We start from the raw sequence: 9,869 nt of genomic DNA, 5'->3' as shown, positions 1-9,869 counted from the left end.
TAGTTCCGGCCCAGTGGGACCCCTGGCGCGCATCCCCGCGTCTCCTAGGAGACGGCGTTCCGCGCAAAGAACCGCGGGAGTTGTAGTGCGAGGCACCCTCCCCTCCGCGGCGGCTCCCCTGAAGGGGACTCGGTGTCCCAGCATGCTCAGCCAGCGCAGTCCGGCCGGGGTCCCCTCGCCGTTCCCGCCTTGTGCCCGTCCCGTCACACCGCCAGGGATTAGGCCTCTTTCCTGGCCTCACTCTGTGTGAAAGCCCCACCTGTGCCTGTGGGCGGGTGCTGCTCGCTGAAACAGTGAGGCCTCTGTGCTGGCAATCCTTTCTCCTTCCCCTTCTGAAAGTACACGCGTTCTTTGCAGATTCTGTATTCCCTACTGCTTGCCACACTGGAGACTGAGCCTCAGATTTGGATCTCCTTACCCTAATCTTTATAGCTGCTTATCACAAGCTTTATAGTACTTGTACAATGCTCTCCAGCCTGTAGTCTTGGGTTTTATGAAGTTCAGGACACCAAATGTGCAAGTTCTTGGGGACAGAACTACCTCAGATATGCAAACTTACTGCTTTGTGGAGTTTCCTTATATCTTCTAGTACCCCAAGAGTTCCTTCTTATTATATCCATGCCTTCTCTACTAGGAGGGCAGATGGATCCTGTCAGTCATGTTTAGAATTACAGTTTGTTGTTTCCAGATCTCCCTGTATTTCCAGCTTGTGAAGATGCACCAGACCACTAACTATAGGACGAAACTGTAAGTAATCCTCATACAAAACCGTTTCCACTCATCCGCCCATATCACTGAATATCTCAGTCTGTGAATTGACTAAAACAGGAGGAAGAGCTCCGGCAGGAGCAGATCCATAAGCTGTGAAGCAGTGAAAGCAAAGCACTGATAGAGCCTCTTACACAGATCACTTCTTGTCTAGGTTTCTGAAGTCCTGCTGAAGAAACAACAAGCTGAGGGGAGCCTGGCACAAGGTTGCTCCATCTCCCTGCTCAACAAAGAGAAAGAGCTGGATATAAGGCAGAAATGCTTTGCATCTTAGATGCTGGAAATAAGAGGGTTTTGCCTATGTTGGCATGTTATATGTCCAGCTCTCTTCTTTTCAGTTGTTCTGAGATTTTTCTGAAGGGCTTAATGCCGTGCTGAATCAGAGGCTGCCTCTGGAAAACACTTGGAAGTGGTTGTCCCCTGTATTTCAGGTGAGCAGCCACAAAGCTCAGTCTAACAGGGCACAATCTTACAGTTTGTACACATCAGGTGGAGGGGACACCCCTTCAGGGAATTTGGGGGTGCCAGGTGCACGCACGCTGCAGGAGCCAGCGCAGCTCCCGGCTGTCAGGCGGAGCAGCTGCCTGGGAGCTGCAGGAATGTGTCACAGGAGGGTGCTGCTGGCTGGCGGCTGCTCTGAGCTCTGCAGGACAGCTCGTGCTGTGGAAATTGCTGGATTGGCAAGCTCAGAGATGCTGGGGACTGATCTCTCATCCTGCTGTTCTCTTTTGTACCTGCCTGTGGAGCACAGCTCATTTCCAGGTGTGGCTCCGGCTTTACTGATGCAGAAGGAAACAGATTTGTCAGCTCTGTGAGTGGGCTCTTCCATTTTAATCCTGAACTGGCAAGGCTCGAGGCAGGTTTGACTTCAGTGTCTGCCCTCTCCTGGAGTTAGGCTAAGTGCAGGAAGGGCGTTCGGCCCTTCAGACCCCCAGGGAAGGGCTGACAGCACCAGGACTACCAGAGTTCATTTGGACAATGCTCTCAGATGCACAGGTGATTTTTGGGGTTGTCCTGTGCAGAGCTAGGAGTCAGACTAGACAATCCTTATGGGTCCCTGTCACAGCACATACCACGGTCAAGACAGCCACAATACATACAGTGTCACCATACAGCATAGCAACACACCTCACCAGAATGCTTGGAGCATTCTACCATTTATTCCCCTTCAGGCCAACCTTTTATTCCCTTCATTTTGTATGCCTTACACCTGTGTGCCCTCTGTGCCCTCTGTGATTGGTCAGTAACCTCAGCCCTCCATATCTCATTACCTTCAATGCTGGTCACCACAAGCTGGTGCCTACAGGTCCCTCCCAGCACAGGATATTCTGTGATTCTGAATGGCAGCCTCTGGTACTGAGATGTTTGTATCCTGAGGGTTGGCATCATCTGCTCTTTCCATGTGGGTGTGGAGGATGGTACCTGCTGTTCCTTCACAGCTGTCCTTGGAGCTGTTCCCTGAGCCACCTCATCATCTGCCTTGTTTAACCAGGAGTGTTGCTGTCTCCTACCCAGGCCCTCTGTCAGGGTAGTCTCCTTACTTTACTTGCACTTTGCTTCAATGACTGAAATAATTGGTGAGTTTAAGAAGAGGTGCTCATTTGAAATGCCTGAGCTCTAATCCCTTCCCAGTTTCCCCATCCCTCACATTCCTTTCTCCCCAGCTGGTGGGAACTGGCTTTGTTTGTGCCTCAAACCTCTGCTAGCTTGGCCCTTGCTCTCCCCCACCCCTACCAAGGGCTCTGCCCTGCTCCCTGGAGAGAAGTGAGTGACATCTCAGCCTCCTTGTTGAAGATCCTTAGATCTCTTTGGCTCGGTTTCATTGTCCCCCCTGTCCACCCCAGCTGCCCTCAGACAGCTGCCAGATGTCCAAACTGTCACAGGTCTGGCTGAGAGTTCATGTCACTGCTTCCATTCTCTCCCCTGACAGCTTTGTGCTTCAGCAAAACAGCATCCAGAGAATATGGTTCACTTCCCTGGGGGAAGGCAGCAATGTGTCTGTGAGGTGTCTGTGTCCCAGGTATGGCTTTGTGGTTTGTTCTATTATTAGGAAAAACACAACATTTTCATTCATCCCCCTCAGGCTAATGCTGCTATGACATTGCATACAGTGTGAATTGGTGTTATCATGAAGCATTTATACAAAAAGGATCATTAGATCTCATTGTTCTCCACAACAGTAAATGACAAAGACACAATGTTGTACTGATTGTAACAGAAGGGATTTTCCTTCTGCTTTCCATCCACAGCTCTTGAAACCTTTTCCTGACCCTGGCGAGGAACAATTGCTCTGCATTAGGTAGGAACCTAATGTGAGAGAGAGAGACTCACACAAATTGTTTGAACAGTCAGGGCAATTTGGTAACTGAAATTGAGTTAAAGGACATCTTAATTCCTTGTCAGTTTTTCTGATCTTTCTAGCTCTTGACCACAAGCATATAAATGTCTATTTTTATTAGTAGGGAAGTATTGGTGAACACTGAGTCTGGAGGTTAATGTAGATTCATTATTAGGTTTTCTTTGATAAAAAATATTGTATCAACTTGGTGAGATGGTTTCAATAATACAACTTCATTGCAGTTTTCCTGTAATTAAATATTGATTCCCTATTTCTTTCTATAAAAGCCTAATGCCTTCCCTTATTATGTCACCCTCCCACCTGTTAAGCTCTGATTTCATGAGACATTGTCTGTGCTGTCAACATCAGCTTAAAATGTTCCAATCTCTCTGCATTTTCCTGCCCTGGCCTCACAGCACATTGCCTCCCAAATTTCTGCCACTGCAGTTGTTGGTGTGCTGTAAATCTGATCAGGGAGCCGAGCTGGTTCTAACAAGTGCGTCATTGTTTGGGCTTTTTTGTTGGATTTTTTTTTTCCCCTGAAGTGGTGTGCTTCACAGTGCTGCTGCAGGAAAAAATTGTGCTGGCACATTTGAGAGAACAATGTGATCAGGGCTAGGTGGGGAGGCAGAGGTTCTGCTGCCAGCCCATTCACCTCTGAAAACAGAACTGAATTGCTCAGCAGAGCTGCCTTCTGCTGCATGAGGCACAACTGTTGGAAACCCTCCCAAAGTGGTGCCACCCCATCCTCACCCCCAGTAACTGCTCCAGCAGGCATTGCTGAGTGTCAGGGACTGCCAGTGTTATCCTTCAGTCAGACCTACAGTCTCTGATCTGAAAGATCAAGTGTAAAGTCTCTTCTGGAAGGAAGTAACATCCATGGCACCTGCAGGGAAAGAAGAGATCACAGGAATGATTTCACACTTACTCCAACATTACTAACAGTCTGGGATATGGTTTTCCAGCCTCTGGTTTAGAGATCTTGTGGTAAGGTCAGGTGTCCTGTTGTCCCTTTCCAACACAAACTGAGCCCTGTATGGGAAGGGTTTGGCATTGTGGCCATGGCTCAGAGCAGAAATGAGGTGGCTGATTCTTCATGGTTTAAACCTGAGCAATGTGGAGGTGGCTGGAGCTGTTGTTGCCACAGACAGGTGAATTCCAATGCCTGAACATTTTTGCCAATATGTTCTCCTGCCTGTCATGGAAGCCTTGTGCCACTGCTTGTAGCCATGTAAGAATAAGAAAATGCTATTAAATTGGAATAACTGCAGTTTCTCTAGGTGTCACAAAACGTAGGCAAAGGATGCTTAAACTCAGCAAGTCTATCCTTGAAATTTTGGCCTAATCTTCTGGGGGTTTTTTTTCATTTCTTTTAGAGAGAAGCAAGAACTTGCTGAGATAGGCAGTGTGGTTCTCTCTGCCTTTGGCTGAGGTTCCTACCCCAGACACTTCAGCTCCAAGGAGCTTTCCAATGCCATGGAGATGGAGGTGCCTGCAGGTAAGTGTGGCTGGATCCTGCACCCTCAGCATCTCATCTAAGAACCTGGAGGTTTTTCTGCTGTGCTGTGGATGACAAAGCTCTGCTGCTCAGGGCATTCCAGAGGTCATACAGATGAGAGGCTCCTGCTGGGCCCAGTTTTACTGGTAGGGCTGAGTATCAGGTGCCTCAAGGCAGGAAGACAGCACAGTTTGGAGTAGTGGCCTAGCACTTGGGCCAGATTTAAAACTTAGTTCTGAGAGCAGCATTGCTATGCCAGGACAGAGGTAACATGTGTGTGCCTGTCTGTTCTTTCATCCTCCCTCCCCGTGTAGTGTCAGGATAATGAAAAGCTGCATGTGAGGGCCAATTATGATACTTATCACTTCCTCTGACAGTGCCAAGATACCATTTTTTAATGTGGCTCCATTTTTGTTTTGGTGCTGACACACAGCCAGTGAGAAGGTGAAAATTGCTCACTTCAAGAAGGTTTGCCTCTCAGCCTCTTCATCGTTTTGGATTTATGCCTTGCTTTTAGGATATAAAACCCCCTTGTGTTTGCATTAACACTTAGCATTAAAAGAAATCAGGAACAAAGGACTAATGTTCCTTTAAAATAAAAAAAAAATTCATGCCCTACTTTAGTAAGATGCTTAAGATTCTTGTGAATGGAGGCTGTAAGGCATATTAAACTGCCCTGTGTGCTGTTTTTCCAATTTACTGATCCTGCTGATTCAGACTTTGCTAGCAAACCTGCTACAATTAGCTGCTTTGTAGGTGCAGTTGTAACATGTCAGGTTGCTGTTAGGGCAATGCCTGAAGAGCCTGCACGTCCCATCAAAGGGTTAAGCTTTTCTCTAACATTTATTCTGAGGCACATGCCAGGTGGGGACTCTTATACAGAGTTTACTGATCAGACGTTCAAGCAAAGCCCCTCATTTAATAATAAACAGCTCGTTACCTGTTGCTGTACTATTGTAGCAACTATTTGTACATGGTAACATCAGAACCCTGCAGGAGTTACCATGGCAGGGGCACCCAGGAGCAGCTTGCTAGCCTAGAACACTTGGAACCACGGGCACCTCTTTTTATTTGAGTTTACATGGCTTGTGAGGATGTTCATTGGTATTTCTGTTTCAGTGGGAGATAAATGAGGATGTTTTTAATAGGGTTTGAGACGATTGCAGAGCACACTGAACCAGCAGTGCTGGAGGGGATAGACACAGACTGCTTCTGTGCTCAGGTCTGGCACATGGGGTAAGAAGGCTGGGGAAGGATAATTCTTTGGTCTTTTGGTGTAGATTGTGCATGTGTCTCCAGGCTGTGTTTTGAGCTGGTGCTGGAGAAGTGGCTGGAAATAGCTGGAGTGATGATCTCAGCAATGACCTGCCTGGGCTGGAGCTGCATGACCTTTAATGTTAACTCAAAGATGCACTCTTTACTGTCAGGAACAACTAAAACATGGAAAAGGATCTTGGCTTCCCTGGGTGGGCAAACTCTTCTTCACTTGTTTGTGCCCTGGATTTTCCACAAGTGGAAGCTGTGAGGTGTGGGGCTGATCCAAGGGGGGCAGCTCCAGGAAGGCAAACACCCATTTTGAGAAACCATTCACAGACTGCCCAGTCCCACACTCTGCCAGAGACCTGAGCTGCTGTTTGCCATCTCATGCCCCCTTGTTCAGACCTGCCCCTTCTACCCTTTCTGTGTGTTCTGCTCTTTCTCTGCAGGGGACAGGCACTGGTGCAGGGCCTGATTTGTGATTTGTCAGTCAGCTTTGGCAGCTGCCAGCTGGCTTGCAGAGAGAGATGCTGTGGTGCTCAGCTACAGTGGGGGTGTTCCTCCAAGGTCAGAGGATTCCTAGGCTGCAGTCCTCTGCTTCAGCCCTCTTCCATGGGATGGGATGTATGGTCCTGTCCTCTGAGCTCTCACTTGGTGGACCAGAACAAATTGAGAGAATTTAGTGTATTTTCTCTACTAATGCCTTCAAATGTTTAGGGTTCTTTCTCCCAGTTATACAGTAAGTTTTATGTTATGTTGGGCTGTGCTTGCACTGTTGGCTATCTGAAGCTCTGGGATGTAGACTGAGCTTGGATTGTTCCTTTTAGGGAGACTATGCACAGCAGGAACAGAACAGATATAGAATGACCATAGATTTACCCTGTCACAACCCAATATGGAGCAGCTGACTTGACAAGTGCTGGTAAAATGCTTCCTCTTATGTGCCACAAAACAGGTGGAGAAATGTTGTTGTTTGAACAGAAAATTCCATGACGCTCATAAGGGGGAGGTTGCTGGTTTGTTTTATGAGAATAGAATGCCACAGTGGCAGAAAAGGGCTCTGTGAAATTTCCTTATGTGGTTTGAATTTTTTTTTATTCCATTTCCCTCTGAGATAACTTAATTTTATAATTGCTGTCTGTTGAAGGAGAAGGGAAGAGGTGAATGAATGACACCAGCTTAGACTCTGTAAAATGAAGGGAACTCTTTCCCCAGCACTTCTCTAAGTCCTTTGTGAAAACAGGTTCCCTTTTCTGCTAGACAGCCACAAATAGTTTTGTCCACAGTTTCCTTCCACCTAAAAATATTGAGATCCTTTTGAAAAAGTGGGCAAAATTTCTCATCCTGCCCTTATTATCAGAAGGGAAATTGAAGCAATTAGCAATAAGCTGTGTTTAATTGTCTGTGTGATCAGAAGACATAGCCAGGACTAGTGCAAAGGAACACTTTGCTAATTTTGCAATTGTCCCTAGTAAAACTCTTCTCAGTCAGAATCAAATGAGTGTCCAAATCTGGCCGAAAGTCATGGTCAAGAACTCATGAATCTTGTCTTGTTCCAAGCAGAATCTGTAATTCAGCATTGAAAGCTTCAGGAGTCTGGACATAACAGCAAATTTTGAAGAAAACACTGATCAGAGCTGACTGATCATCCCTCTTCCTACTGGTCCCAAGAAAGACCAGTGAAAGGAAACACTCTAATGCTTGTGAGAGTTGTCCTGTGGCAGCTGATGTGTACTTCTGAAAGAGAAAGGATTAAAACAGAGGAGGGAAGTTACCCTGCGGGATATTGTCAACAGATGTTCCATTGTAGTTCAAAGAGAGCTAGCAAAAGGCTTCTGCTGCAGGGATATATTAATTCTGGGCAGTTCATCACAGGGAGACCTGTTTTATGGCTGGGAGGATACCTCTGGTAACTAACTCGGCTCTTTATTTGATCTGAGGGTGGGGAATCTGGTCTACCTGTAAACAGAGAGAGAGCTGAACAGTAGGAACAAACATGTACTTGTTTTCTTGCAGCTGTGACCACTGTCAGTCTGATCAAGATCAAGCTGGTTTTGTGGTTCAGGGGGTTATTTGGCTATTTGGGTCATTGAATAGGAAAAATATTACAGAGGAACTGAGGCTAACCATTGTTAAACTGCTGGGGCATGTGAAGCAGACCTGTGTTGAGCGTGTCTTTTGAGTGCACTTATTGGACAGGAAGTGGGAACAAGCCAAGGAAGACAGTGCAGGCTGTCAGGCAGATGAATAAATCGATCCCTTTGTATTTTAAATGCAAAAGATTATCAACCTATCTATGCTTCCTTCATGTAGTAGTTAATGATTTCTTATAAAACCTTACCAGGATTAACTCTGGTGGGGGATCTAGTTCACAAGGTCTCTATCTCCAGGCACAATTAGAAGGTTCTTTTCTGGGAGCTTCTAAGAGCTTTATCCTCTGACATTGTTTTGAAGTTGTGCTCTGGATGAAGGTTGATTTTTTTTTTCAGGTCTGTGAGGAAACATGACCCTTTTAGTATTAGAGTGAGGAAAAGTCTTCATTCAAATGTGTTTGGGTGGGGAACTTTGAAGCCTGTTGTTACAATACAAAGTTCTGGGAGATTAAAAAAAACCAAACCACAAAAAATTTTGGGAAACTGCTGGAAAACTTTTATATTTGCAGTCATGGTCTTCCAGCTTTGCTTATCACTTTTGTCTGTATCAGTAGGACTGAAAATTTGGCTGTTTTATAGGCAGTAAGTGCATGATTTTTGTTTTCTTTGTGGGGGATAGAAAGGAATTATTGGAAATAAAATTCCTGTCTTGCTTCTGCTATGCAGTGAAGCAGAGGTAGCAAGTACATGAACGTCATGGGCAGAGGCTCAGGCAATGCACTTAGAAAAACTGTCCCACTTCCCCCATGACAAATCCACATTTATACTGATTTGATGTAGTTATAGAAAATTAAGTATAAATAATGCAGAGGTGAGCAGTCTCCTGTTTCCTTCACAGGTGTCTGGGAAATGGCAGTAGGCATTTCTGTTCTCCCCTGGGTATAAGAACACTGGCCAGTAAAATCTTCTAGGTTCTGCATCATTTCATAGTCTTCATTACTGAAAATTTACTGCTCTGCCTCCCTGGCTTGCTCCTGTACTGCTGCTCCCTGGATCAGTGGAATTCCTTTTTCATCCTGCTTTAAGTGGTAGCAAGCACAGCAGACTGACTGTTATCCATGGGAAATCCTTATGGGATGATCTGTCTTACAAGACCCACACACTGCCTTGTCCACTCCAGTGCTCCTCATGGCAGTTTCTCTGTCCCTGAACACCCTCTGTAGCCTTATTTACAGACTTGCAGTGTGACATGATGGTTTAATACAGTGTCTAAAGCTAAAATACAGACACTGAGACATGAAGGACAACTGAGTGGGCAGAGAAATGGCATGAAGCACAAGTAGCCCTGCCCATGGCACAGCAGCTCTAGGACTGTCACTTTTCAGCTTCTTAGATCCCCTTCCCCTCAAAACATGAGTCTGGAGAGAGGAGGAGGGAAGGTCAGAGGAGGCAGATGGGTCTCAAACTCTGGTTTTCTTTTACCTGTGTTTCTTTCCTTTCCTTTCTATTTAACTTTAAACCCAAGTGATTAGGTTGGTTCTTGGTCCCTTGCAATTTAGTAATACAATCATGCCTTAGCCTAAGAGGCATTAAAACTAAACCCCATCAGAGGCAACAGCTGTGCTCAAGGAGAAATGCATGAGCTGGCAACAGTTGGTTTCTGGTTCTGGCAGTTCTCTTTGCTGCACAGGAAAGGTGAAGCCCACACAAGTGGCCCATGCTCCATCTCCAAACCTGGCCACCTCAGAGGTGGTTGGAAGGTCAGAACTCAGCTGGGCAAAGGCACAAAGCTCTGTGTGTCCCAGGGGTGGCTGCCTGCACAAGCCTGTCCTGCTGCTGCCTCTCCAGCTAGCACAGCCCTGCTCTGAGCAGCCTCTCCAACAAGGCAGCTAAGCAGTTTGCTGTGCAGAGAATG

Source organism: Agelaius tricolor, unplaced genomic scaffold (assembly GCF_023055355.1).
Source record: "Agelaius tricolor isolate 1412-34295 unplaced genomic scaffold, bAgeTri1.0.p SCAF_11, whole genome shotgun sequence".
In the NCBI taxonomy this organism is placed as follows: domain Eukaryota; kingdom Metazoa; phylum Chordata; class Aves; order Passeriformes; family Icteridae; genus Agelaius; species Agelaius tricolor.
This window is presented reverse-complemented; position numbering follows the sequence as displayed.